Below are 12,475 nucleotides of genomic sequence, written 5' to 3' on the forward strand. Positions count from 1 at the left end.
TGACATAAAGGGAGTGCAATTATGTTTGACCACGACGGCCGTAGGTTCCCTTGTGATCCCTGGTGTGGGGATCTCTCAACATACACCCGCAAGGTAGAGATTGAGGGTTCGGGGGACTGTAACTACCGAGAGGAGTACTCGCTCATCGATAACTCCAGAGGCAGGATATCCTTACTAGCTCAGCATAAATAATTGAAGGGACATGTGTTAACTATTAAACTAATCTGAGTTGATTTTAACAATATGCAACATATAATACTAGATCGAACGCGATTATCTGATTTAGATTGTTTTAAGGGACCTAGCATGATAATCCGATTTCCCAAAAATATCATATTTATTAGGCGTGATCGAACAATCAGATTTAATTAGTTTAACAGTTCATAAAAGGGCGAGGAAAGCAATTAAATCATAGAAAAGGGACACATTACGACGCACCCTTGAGAGGTGCGTCACGGTTCTCAGAAAACTAACCACTTTGACTTTGATATTTCTCCTTTTATTTAACGAATCTCAAATTATAGGACAAGATACGTTCTATTCGATGTTTGCATCGATTGAGACAGAACGCGTGATCAGTTTTGCAGCGTGAGGCTTAGGCTTAGGGGTTTAGAGTCAATACTCAGAATAATAATTGTGTGTTCTTTTTTCACGTCGAACTTGGGCTATATTTATAGAAAAGAGTTCGTGGAAAGATAGAATTGTAGAGATCTAATCCACGAGTAATTAGGAAAGAATACGTCCCAGGTAATTTCAGCGCCTAGGCCTGGGCGCCGAAGATTTCGGCGCCCAGAGCCAGGCGTTGAAAATAGGATCTGGGCTGTTTTCTTAGTCAGATTCGGATTCCTAGAATCCGAAGTGTTTGAGACTTAATCGAGTCTTTTAGTGCGTATTAACCTTGTGACGGAATGCGTCTGGGCCCGTTACGAACTCTAGGCTCGTTAGGATTTTAATTAATACGTGACTCTTATTTTCGAATCATATTAGGAATAGGATTCTCTCGTAATCTCCATCTCATTTAGGATTTATGTTGGAGTGCAACACCTAATTCTGACAGGTTTCTATCTTTTATGACTTGCCACTTTTAACAACTATCCATTACGGAAGTTACTATTTTTAGCAGGTTTCTATAAATAGCAGGTTTCGGGTGAAATGAAAAGGGGTGATCGAGATTCGTTATTTTATAGGAGATGCATTGTCAAGTGGAGATTTATGCTTTCATCATTGAACCTTCCCTTTCGGGAATGGGGACAAAAGTAGGTGTCTACAGGTAGGAATCAGAATTAAGAGCAGATGCTGAGCAGCGCATGTGTTCGGATCAGTTAAAGGGTTCTAGTGGTCAGAATATGCGGAAGCAAATTTTGAAGCTACATGTATACAGTCTAAGTAATCTAGCTTTATACAATATAGATTCAGGATCATTTGTTCAGCTTTGCGAATTTTAAACCTACAGGTATACAGCCTAAGTTAACTTGGTTTCTGCTTCAATGTTTCACGACCACACACATGAACTGAACTGCTTTATACAATATATATTCAGGTCATTTGTTCAGGTGCTGCTTCTTTTCTTTCTTTAGTAACTTCAAGACCAAATCAATAATTGGTGAACAACTCAGGAAAGCAAACTATATGCAGATGATACGTGACTAGGGGCAAACAAAAATTAAGCATGTGACTAGCACACAACTGAATTAAGAAATTACAAAATTAAAAAACAGAATTAAGCAAATTAGACCATGGTGTGGACGGCAGAAGATGAAATGAATGGATGGATGGATCTGTAGGAAGGGCAGATGAAATTAGTAGGGAGCTTGCAATCACAATAGTTGACAAGAGCTGTAAGATCAAGTTTAACGTTGAGGTGAACAAGTCCTAATATATTGGCATGAATTCATATGTTGTCGAGGCATACATTAAAAGCCCCCTTCAACAAATTTTTTTTTTTCCATATTCTTTTAAAATATAAAATAGGTGGCAATAACCAAATCTATATATATACACCATTGAGTATTGAAACCTGTACACGCACCAATCAACACCAGAATAGAAAATGTATGAATCTGCTTATTTTTTTTATTAATAAATCATTAAATTACCTTCATTTATATTAACCCAATAGAGAAAAGCGTATAGTACGTACGTTTACAATTTTTAAACACCTAGCTAGCTAGTCTAACAAATTAAAACTAATATTAACAAATAAAGACAAAAGGCTAGAGAGCTAGTCTAACAAATTTCTCTAATCCGGCCACTTAGCTCCCTTTAGATCATGCATTACAAACCTTAATTAAGGTCGTGTTGACTTTCTAATTCCAATCGACTCGATCCCTGCAAGATGGAAGGAAAATATATGAGCTATAGAGTAACAAAGTTCACACTCACGATATTATCTTTACATTCCATTGAAGCATAAAAAGATATAGTTGCAGACTATAGAGATAATTAACTTGTTAAACATATGACCTATAACGACTCAATGAGCCTTAAATGTGCATAAATATATTCGAATGAGTTTTAAAAAGTTAAAACTATGTATATTAGTCATGTAATAAGAATCAAATGAGTCTTTAGGTTCTTTAGTTCAAAGTTGGGAGCGGAAATGTCATTTTAGCTCTAAATATGACCTATAATGACCCAGTGAGCCTTAAATGTGCATACGTAGATTGGAATGAGTTTTAGAAATTTAATACTATGCATATTAATCATGTAATAAGAATCAAATGAGTCCTTAGGTTCTTTAGTTCAAAGTTGGGAGCGGAAATGTCATTTTAGCTCTAAACATGACCTATAACGACCTAATGGGCCTTAAATGTGCATAAATAGATTCGAATGAGTTTTATAAAGTTAAAACTATGTATATTAGTCATGTAATAAGAATCAAATGAGTCATTAGGTTCTTTAGTTCAAAGTTGGGAGCGAAAATGTTATTTTAGCTCTAAAAATGACCTATAATGACCCAATGAGCCTTAAATGTGCATATGTAGATTGGAATGAGTTTTAGAAAGTTAAAACTATGCATATTAATCATGTAATAAGAATCAAATGAGTCCTTAGGTTCTTTAGTTCAAAGTTGGGAGCGGAAATGTCATTTTAGCTCTAAATATGACCTATAACGACCCAATGCGCCTTAAATGTGCATAAGTAGATTGGAATGAGTTTTAGAAAGTTAAAACTATGCATATTAATCATGTAATAAGAATCAAATGAGTCCTTAGGTTCTTTAGTTCAAAGTTGGGAGCGGAAATGTCATTTTAGCTCTAAACATGACCTATAACGACCTAATGAGCCTTAAATGTGCATAATTAGATTCGAATGAGTTTTATAAAGTTAAAACTATGTATATTAGTCATGTAATAAGAATCAAATGAGTCCTTAGGTTCTTTAGTTCAAAGTTGGGAGCGAAAATGTCATTTTAGCTATAAATATGACCTATAACGACCCAATTAGCCTTAAATATGCATACGTAGATTGGAATGAGTTTTAGAAAGTTAAAACTATGCGTATTAATCATGTAATAAGAATCAAATGAGTCCTTAGGTTCTTTAGTTCAAAGTTGGGAGCGAAAATGTCAATTTAGCTCTAAACATGACCTATAACGACCTAATGAGCCTTAAATGTGCATAAATAGATTCGAATGAGTTTTAGAAAGTTAAAACTATGTATATTAGTCATGTAATAAGAATCAAATGAGTCCTTAGGTTCTTTAGTTCAAAGTTGGGAGCGAAAATGTCATTTTAGCTCTAAATATGACCTATAACGACCCAATGAGCCTTAAATGTGCATACGTATATTGGAATGAGTTTTAGAAAGTTAAAACTATGCATATTAATCATGTAATAAGAATCAAATGAGTCCTTAGGTTCTTTAGTTCAAAGTTGGGAGCGGAAATGTCATTTTAGCTCTAAACATGACCTATAACGACCTAATGGGCCTTAAATGTGCATAAATGGATTCGAATGAATTTTATAAAGTTAAAACTATGTATATTAGTCATGTAATAAAAATCAAATGAGTCATTAGGTTCTTTAGTTCAAAGTTGGGATCGAAAATGTTGTTTTAGCTCTAAATATGACCTAAATGACCCAATGAGCCTTAAATGTGCATACGTAGATTGGAATGAGTTTTAGAAAGTTAAAACTATGCATATTAATCATGTAATAAGAATCAAATGAGTCCTTAGGTTCTTTAGTTCAAAGTTGGGAGCGGAAATGTCATTTTAGCTCTAAACATGACCTATAACGACCTAATGAGCCTTAAATGTGCATAATTAGATTCGAATGAGTTTTAGAAAACTAAAACTATGTATATTAGTCATGTAATAAGAATCAAATGAGTCCTTAGGTTCTTTAGTTCAAAGTTGGGATTGAAAATGTCATTTTAGCTCTAAATATGACCTATAACGACCCAATGAGCCTTAAATGTGCATACGTAGATTGGAATGAGTTTTAGAAAGTTAAAACTATGCATATTAATCATATAATAAGAATCAAATGAATCCTTAGATTCTTTAGTTCAAAGTTGGGAGCGGAAATGTCATTTTAGCTCTAAACATGACCTATAACGACCTAATGAGCCTTAAATGTGCATAAATAGATTCGAATGAGTTTTAGAAAGTTAAAACTATGTATATTAGTCATGTAATAAGAATCAAAAGAGTCCTTAGGTTCTTTAGTTCAAAGTTGGGAGCGAAAATGTCATTTTAGCTCTAAATATGACCTATAACGACCCAATGAGCCTTAAATGTGCATACGTAGATTGGAACAAGTTTTAGAAAGTTAAAACTATGCATATTAATCATGTAATAAGAATCAAATGAGTCCTTAGGTTCTTTAGTTCAAAGTTGGGAGCGGAAATGTCATTTTAGCTCTAAACATGACCTATAACGACCTAATGAGCCTTAAATGTGCATAATTACATTCGAATGAGTTTTAGAAAGTTAAAACTATGTATATTAGTCTTGTAATAAGAATCAAATGAGTCCTTAGGTTCTTTACTTCAAAGTTGGGAGCGAAAATGTCATTTTAGCTCTAAATATGACCTATAACGACCCAATGAGCCTTAAATGTGCATACGTAGATTGGAATGAGTTTTAGAAAGTTAAAACTATGCATATTGATCATGTAATAAGAATCAAATGAGTCCTTAGGTTCTTTAGTTCAAAGTTGGGAGCGGAAATGTCATTTTAGCTCTAAAGATGAACTATCACTAGAGGAAAAATCGTCATGTGCTTCCCTTCAAGTGCGGCTCATTTAGTAAATTGGCAGCACTTGGAAGCACTAAAAAAAATAAAACTAATACATTTTCACAAGTGCGGGCTTATTTTAGAAAATTGGCAGCACTTGAATTCAAGTGCGGGCTAATTTTACAAATGACCCGCACAAAATATTTCTAAAAATATTTCCCAAAAGCTTATTCATTTCCCGCTTTTCCTCTTTGCCCTTCTCTGGTTCCCGCTTCTCTCTCCTTCCCCTCTCTGGTTCTGTGCTCCTTCCTCTTCTCCAGTTCATAACAAGGCGTGGAATTAAACATTGACATCACACACCGCCGCTGCTTTTCCCCCGCCGCTGCTTTTCCCCCACCGACGACACTTCCTCTTCCAGCCGTGGGTTAAAAACCCTAATTTGTAATTGTAACCTTCTTGTTGATGTTGATTGAGGTTAGTTTGATTATTTGAGCTTCATGATTCAACCTCTAGTGAGCGTGGCTTCTCTTGCCGCTCCTATCAATTCTGAGGTTTTTTACTTAATTTTTGCTTTACATAATCTTTCTATGTATTTGAAGTTTTATTTTTCTAGGGTTTCTTTGTATTTCAGATTCTAAATTTTTACAATTGCCTTTTGGTACGTTGATATATGGGAAGTAATTATCCAGGCATTTGAGAAGGATCATATATTCCTTGGTGAGGCTGCTCAAACCATGGCCCAAAATGTTAATTATGAGATGAAGCTCAAATTCTGATACTATTATCATTATGAGCCAAATTGTTTTGTTGCCTATCTTGTTTAGTGTGGTTGGTGATTGATTTTTGTCTCAACTTGAAGAACTTACCTAAAATAGCAGGTCCAAAAGACTCAGCAACAGCGTGCAGAGCTTGATCACAAGGAAGCTGACATCAAAAGAAAGAAGTGCAGCTTTATCAGCAGCAAAGTATGCAGAAGCTTGTCTAGAACTAGGATTGGAGGTGTGTGTTTTATATGTTGGGCTGTATTACTAAACCTCAGTTCTTGACTCCTTTGAGATGATTTTTCATCATGACACTTGCAACATTTTCAATTTTTTTGCTTTAGGGGAATAATGTGAGATTAGAACTGAGGGCTGTGGCATTTGATGAAGTGATGAAATGTAAGGGCTTGTTATCATTGATGTTATTGTCCTTGATATCATTTCTTTCCGCCTCGCTGATAACAAAGACGAAGCACTGTAAGTTTACTATTTTCATTTCTTATTGCGATTAATAGTCGCATTGATCGTATTGTTTGAACTAGTAATTTGACGACTAAATTAGGAGGGGAAAGAGAAATTTAGTTGATGGGTTAGTTAATTTGAATGGTGATTTTTCTAACTTTGATTGGAATTCTTATTACTAGATCTGACATTTATTCTCACAAAACAGAGCTTGTTAGTAGCATTTTTTTGTTTAATAATTTGTGACCAATTAGTATTTAAATCGTGTGTTGTTTGTTGATCTGATGATGCACTGGATATTCACTGAGTTATTAACGTTTAATTAAGCTAAATGTCTTCTTACTCCTTGACCTTTTGAGACTATGCTAGAACCTAGAAGTGAATCCATATGGCTATTGGTGTTGGACTGTGTGTGTCACATCTTATTGAGATTCCAAATAGTTGGAGCATCTACGATCTACCACACATGTAGCACATAAATTATTTGGTAATTTTGGTAGTTAAGGGCAAATCAGATTCGGAGATCAATGTTGTTTCGCTATCCACTTGTCAATAAGCTACCTGCCTACCTCGAATTATTCAGTTTTGTTGTTGTCAGTTGGGTTCTTTCTTTTAGGAAATGAACCAGTTTACTTATTTGTAACAGAAGTATCAAACTTATTAATGAGGTCTTAGTGTAATGGTTGTGTATCCGATGAGAGTACATGTTGTTATTGCCCCTCTAATGAAGGGAAAGAGGGGGTTTCATATTTCATATGTTTGTAATTGTAAGGAACTTTGGATTCAAGTCAGTACTTCGGGTTAATTTCAATTAGTTTAGTAGTTTCATTTTTGTCTTCTTAGTACCCCGTATTTGCTAAGAATGTGCTTCAAACAGAAGTGTGGCACCGTTTGGTCAGTTTAGAATAGAAAGTGAGAATCATATGACTTATGAACTTATTAGTTGTTGTAATCAAAGGCTTCAAAAGGACCAATCTTTTGAAGATTGCGTTTTTTCCTTTTAATTAGCTGCATTATCAGCTCTTTGTATTTTTAAATTTCCATTCATGAATCACAGCATTGTGTAAGAACATGTAACAAATGACAGATTTGTGTTTGACCAAACCCATATTGTATCAGACCCGGACGCAAACTACAAGTACTGTCAGCATGATTCAAACATTGCCACGGGATATGGAGTTGAGTTGGTGCATTTTTATGCCTTCAGGCTAGCCAAGCGGTTGTTATGGCAGTAAGCTGAAGCTTCTGTTGTGGTGCGACTCTCTTTCCTGGAGGATTAAGGGCGTATACTATCATTCTTTTCATTGTCTGTTGGTATGTATATTCTATTCAGTCACCCATAATTATCATCGTTATGTTGTTGTCTGAGTCATATCTCTAAATTTACATCCGCGATCTACTTTTTTCTTTTAGTTATTTTCAGATTTAGTATTTTAATTTTACATTTACTGATTTATGTGATTATACATCTTAAATTAATGTCACGAGAAAAAACTTTTAAAGCCTAAAATCAGTTTCTGATCATGTACATATTCCGTGTTTTTTGTGTGTCATTCTGATCTGCACATCTTTTGCGTTTCTGTACTGATGTTCTGTATTCTGATATGATCATGTTCCGCTTTTCTAATCTGCATTGATTCTTGCTGATCTACACAGATGCTTGGATCTGCTTGTCTGTTATCTGTGATATGTACTGCTGTATAGATCTGCTTTCTATTGCTGCCATCTGCGTTTCTTTTGTACAATTGCATTTGACATAAGTTGACTTGGGTTGACTCTCTAGTGAGCCTAAGTCAACTTACTTACAACTTAATAATGAACAAATGGGTTAGCTCAAAATGATTCTTTGAAACATTAAACTAAGTCTAATGAACATGTAAAGGGTTTTAAATATTTATTTAAGTTCATTAGTTGAAAGTAAGGAGCGAAATAAGCTAGTTTATTCGGAATGTGACCTATAACGATCAAACAAGCTTTATATGTGCATAACTTGACGAAAGTAGGTGATAATGAATCTTTGGAACATAAAACTAAGTGTATTAAACATGTAAAGAAATTTAAATACTTACTTAAGTTCATTGATTGAAAGTTAGGAGCGAAATAAGCCATTTTAGTCAAAATATGAACTATATTGAACTAACGAGCCTTAAATATGCATAACTTAACCAGAGTGGGTGATAATAAGTCTTTGAAACATAAATATAATTATATTAAACGTGTAAAAGATTTAAAAAATTACATTTAGGTTCATTAGTTGAAAGTTGGGACCGAAATAAGCCATTTTAGTCAAAATGTGACCTATAATGATCAAGCGAGCCTCAAATGTGTATAACAAGACCAAAGTAGGTGAGAATGAGTCTTAAAAACATTAAACTAAGTCTAATGAACATTTAAAGGGTTTTAAATACTTATTGAAGTTCATTAGTTGAAAGTTGAGAGCGAAATAAGCCATTTTAGTCGGAATGTGACCTATAACGATCAAACAAGCTTTATGTGTGCATAACTTGAACAAATTAGGTGATAATGAATCTTTGGAACATAAAACTTAGTGTATTGAACATGTAAATAATTTCAAATACTTATTTAAGTTCATTAATTGAAAGTTATGAGCGAAATAAGCCATTTTAGTCAAAATATGAACTATTTTGAATTAACGAGCCTTAAATGTGTATAACTTGACCAAAGTAGGTGATAATGAGTCTTTGAAACATAAATATAAGTTTATTAAACATGTAAAAGGTTTAAAATACTCATTTAGGTTCATTAGTTGAAAGTTGGGATCGAAATAAGCTATTTTAGTCAAAATGTGACCTATAATAATCAAACGAGCCATAAATGTGCATAAGTTTACCAAAGAGGTGATAATTAATCTTTGGAACATAAAACTAAGTGTATTAAACATGTGATTGTGTTTTAAATACTTATTTAAGTACATTAATTGAAAGTTAGGAGCGAAATATGCAATTTTAGTCAAAAAATGAACTATATTGAATTTAGGAGCTTTAAATGTGCATAACTTGACAAAAATGGATGATAATGAGTCTTTGAAACATAAAGATAAGTGTATTTAACAGGTAAAGGATTTAAAATACTCATTTAGGTTCATTAGTTGAAAGTTAGGAGCAAAATAAGCCATTTTAGTCAAAATGTGACTTACGATGATCAAACGAGCCTTAAATGTGTATAACTTGACCAAAGTAGGTGAGAGTGAGTCTTGGAAACATTAAACTAAGTCTAATGAAAATGTAAAGGGTTTAAAATACTTATTTAAGTTTATTAGTTGAAAGTTGGGAGCGAAATAAGCAATTTTAGTCGGAATGTGACATATAACGATTAAACAAGCCTTATAACTTGAACAAAGTAAGTGATAATGAGTCTTTTAAACATAAAATTAAGTATATTAAATATGTAGATCTTTTAAATAATTATTTAAGTTTATTAATTGAAATTTAGGAGCGAAATAAGTCATTTTAGTCAATATTGAACTAACGATCCTTAAATGATTATAATACGAACACCGTGGGTGATGATGAGTCTTTGAAACATAAAGTTAAGTGTATTAAAAATATAAAGGGTTTAATATACTCATCTAGGCTCATTATTTGAAAGTTGGGACCAAAATAGGCCGTTTTAGTCAAAATGTGACCTATAATGATCAAACGAGCCTTAAATGTGTATAACTTCACCAAAGTTGGTGAGATTGAGTCTTTGCAAAATCAGACTAAGTCTAATGAACATGTAAAGGGTATAAAATACTTATTTAAGTTCATTAGTCGAAAGTTGGAGCGAAATAAGTCATTTTATTTGGAATGTGACCTATAACGATCAAACAAGCCTTATATGTGCATAACTTGACCAAAGTAGGCTCAAATGTGCATAACATCACCAAAATGGGTGAGAATGAGTCTTTTAAACATAAAGCTAAGTGTATCAAACATGGAAAGACTTTAAAATACTCGTTTAAGTTCATTAGATGAAAGTTGAGACCGAAATTAACTAATTTTATTATTATATGGTTCATTATTTCTTTGTTTTGAACAAATTAAGTCTTAATTTATTGTACGATTCAATATTTATAATATAACTAAAGTGTATGTATATTTTTTGATGGTCGATCTTTTTAAGGTATTCAATAATCCGAGGGAGCGGCCTTTCACCTTTGAGGAGATAAATGAAGTTCGAGAAAAATTGGCAAACTTCATCACCAGTGATTGTCTTTGATATTTTCTTGTAAACTGAATCTTAAATTATGAATGTTAGTTTTTCATATGATTGTAATGTAATTGACTTTTATATTTATAATTATATACTATTTAATTTAATTATCTATATAATTGAATAATTTTTATGTGACTTATGGAGGTTAATCAGTGGCGTGGTCCAATTGTAATATGTAGCAGGGAAATCGGTTATACAACAAATCTAGATCACGTCGGCTCATTTATAGGCCAAGTGCGGCTCACTTATAAGCCAAGTGCGGCTCATTTTTATTCTTGTGCTGCCCATTTCTACGTCAAGTGCGGGCTCATTTTCAAATTTGGCAACACCAAATATATCAAGTGCAGGCTCATATTCAAAATTGGCAGCACCAAATTTATCAAGTGCGGGCTCATATTCTAAAATTGGCAGCACAAAATATGTCAAGTGCGGGCTCATTTTCCAAATTGGCAGCACTTGAAACATCAAGTGCTGCCAATATTTTGGCAGCACTTGAGAAACATCAAGTGCGGGCAGGCCATGTGCTGCACATGTAAAAGCCCGCACTAAACCCCTTAAAATGAGCCCGCACTTGAGGTTTTTTCCTCTAGTGTATAACGACCTAATGAGCCTTAAATGTGCATAAATAGATTCGAATGAGTTTTAGAAAGTTAAAACTATGTATATTAGTCATGTAATAAGAATCACATGAGTCCTTAGGTTCTTTAGTTCAAAGTTGGGAGCGAAAATGTCATTTTAGCTCTAAATATGACCTATAACGACCCAATGAGCCTTAAATGTGCATACGTAGATTGGAATGAGTTTTAGAAAGTTAAAACTATGTATATTAGTCATGTAATAAGAATCAAATGAGTCCTTAGGTTCTTTAGTTCAAAGTTGGGAGCGAAAATGTCATTTTAGCTCTAAATATGACCTATAACGACCCAATGAGCCTTAAATGTGCATACGTAGATTGGAATGAGTTTTAGAAAGTTAAAAATATGCATATTAATCATGTAATAAGAATCAAATGAGTCCTTAGGTTCTTTAGTTCAAAGTTGGGAGCGGAAATGTCATTTTAGCTCTAAACATGACCTATAACGACCTAATGAGCCTTAAATGTGCATAAATAGATTCGAATGAGTTTTAGAAAGTTAAAACTATGCATATTAGTCATGTAATATGAATCAAATGAGTCCTTAGGTTCTTTAGTTTAAAGTTGGGAGCGGAAATGTCATTTTAGCCTATATATGACCTATAACGATCCTATGAGCCTTAAATGTGCAGTAACATTGTCTGGTTTGTTAAACTTTATTGATGGAATTGGTCAGCTTGTGGAGAAGAGAGGATTATTTTGTTTACAACTTAATCACATAGGTTGAGTTCAAAATGTTTCCATTGAGTATCCATTTTCTAGAGTGAATGCTTCCATTGCTAGTTTCTTTGAAGAACTAGAGGTAATTATAGGATTGAATTCAAAATGTCTTCTTATAAGCTAATAATCAAACAATAGTTTCCTGAATCATCATACCATTGTTTGTTGAGCTTAAATGTGATCCTAGTTTCACCCATGCTGAATCCAAGCCAATCATTCAAGTGCTCACAGATTGCATAGGTGTAGAAACCAGATGAACCGCGCAACATTATAAACCTGAAAACAATTTAATCATTTATCATGAATCAGTTGGGATTTGGGAAACATCAGACATCAGTGTTGCAGCATACTACCTCTAGTTGTCTTAAATCAGAAAACATCAGACATCAACCTCTAGTTTTAGTTGTCAGAAATCAGAAAAACAACAGACATCAACCTCTAGTTTTAGTTGTCAGAAATCAGAAAGCAATCAAGACCGATTCTCACTATCACTATCTC

General features: G+C 33.6%; 1 long non-coding RNA gene across 5 annotated transcripts; it reads left to right on the top strand.

Annotated features, from left to right (window-relative positions):
- The first annotated feature begins 5,400 nt into the window (after positions 1-5,400).
- Positions 5,401-10,727, top strand: LOC130464216 (uncharacterized). 5 transcript variants are annotated; one of them, XR_008924562.1, is made up of 6 exons: positions 5,401-5,656; positions 5,814-5,899; positions 6,042-6,181; positions 6,288-6,420; positions 7,525-7,719; positions 10,531-10,727. It is a non-coding gene; the product is annotated as an uncharacterized lncRNA (long non-coding RNA). The 5 variants fall into 5 exon arrangements; XR_008924563.1 differs by having other exon boundaries at positions 5,402-5,656; positions 6,058-6,181; XR_008924561.1 differs by having other exon boundaries at positions 5,403-5,656; positions 6,061-6,181.
- Positions 10,728-12,475: the final 1,748 nt, after the last annotated feature.

The sequence above is a fragment of the Spinacia oleracea genome, chromosome 6 (genome assembly GCF_020520425.1).
Source record: "Spinacia oleracea cultivar Varoflay chromosome 6, BTI_SOV_V1, whole genome shotgun sequence".
Lineage (NCBI taxonomy): Eukaryota > Viridiplantae > Streptophyta > Magnoliopsida > Caryophyllales > Amaranthaceae > Spinacia > Spinacia oleracea.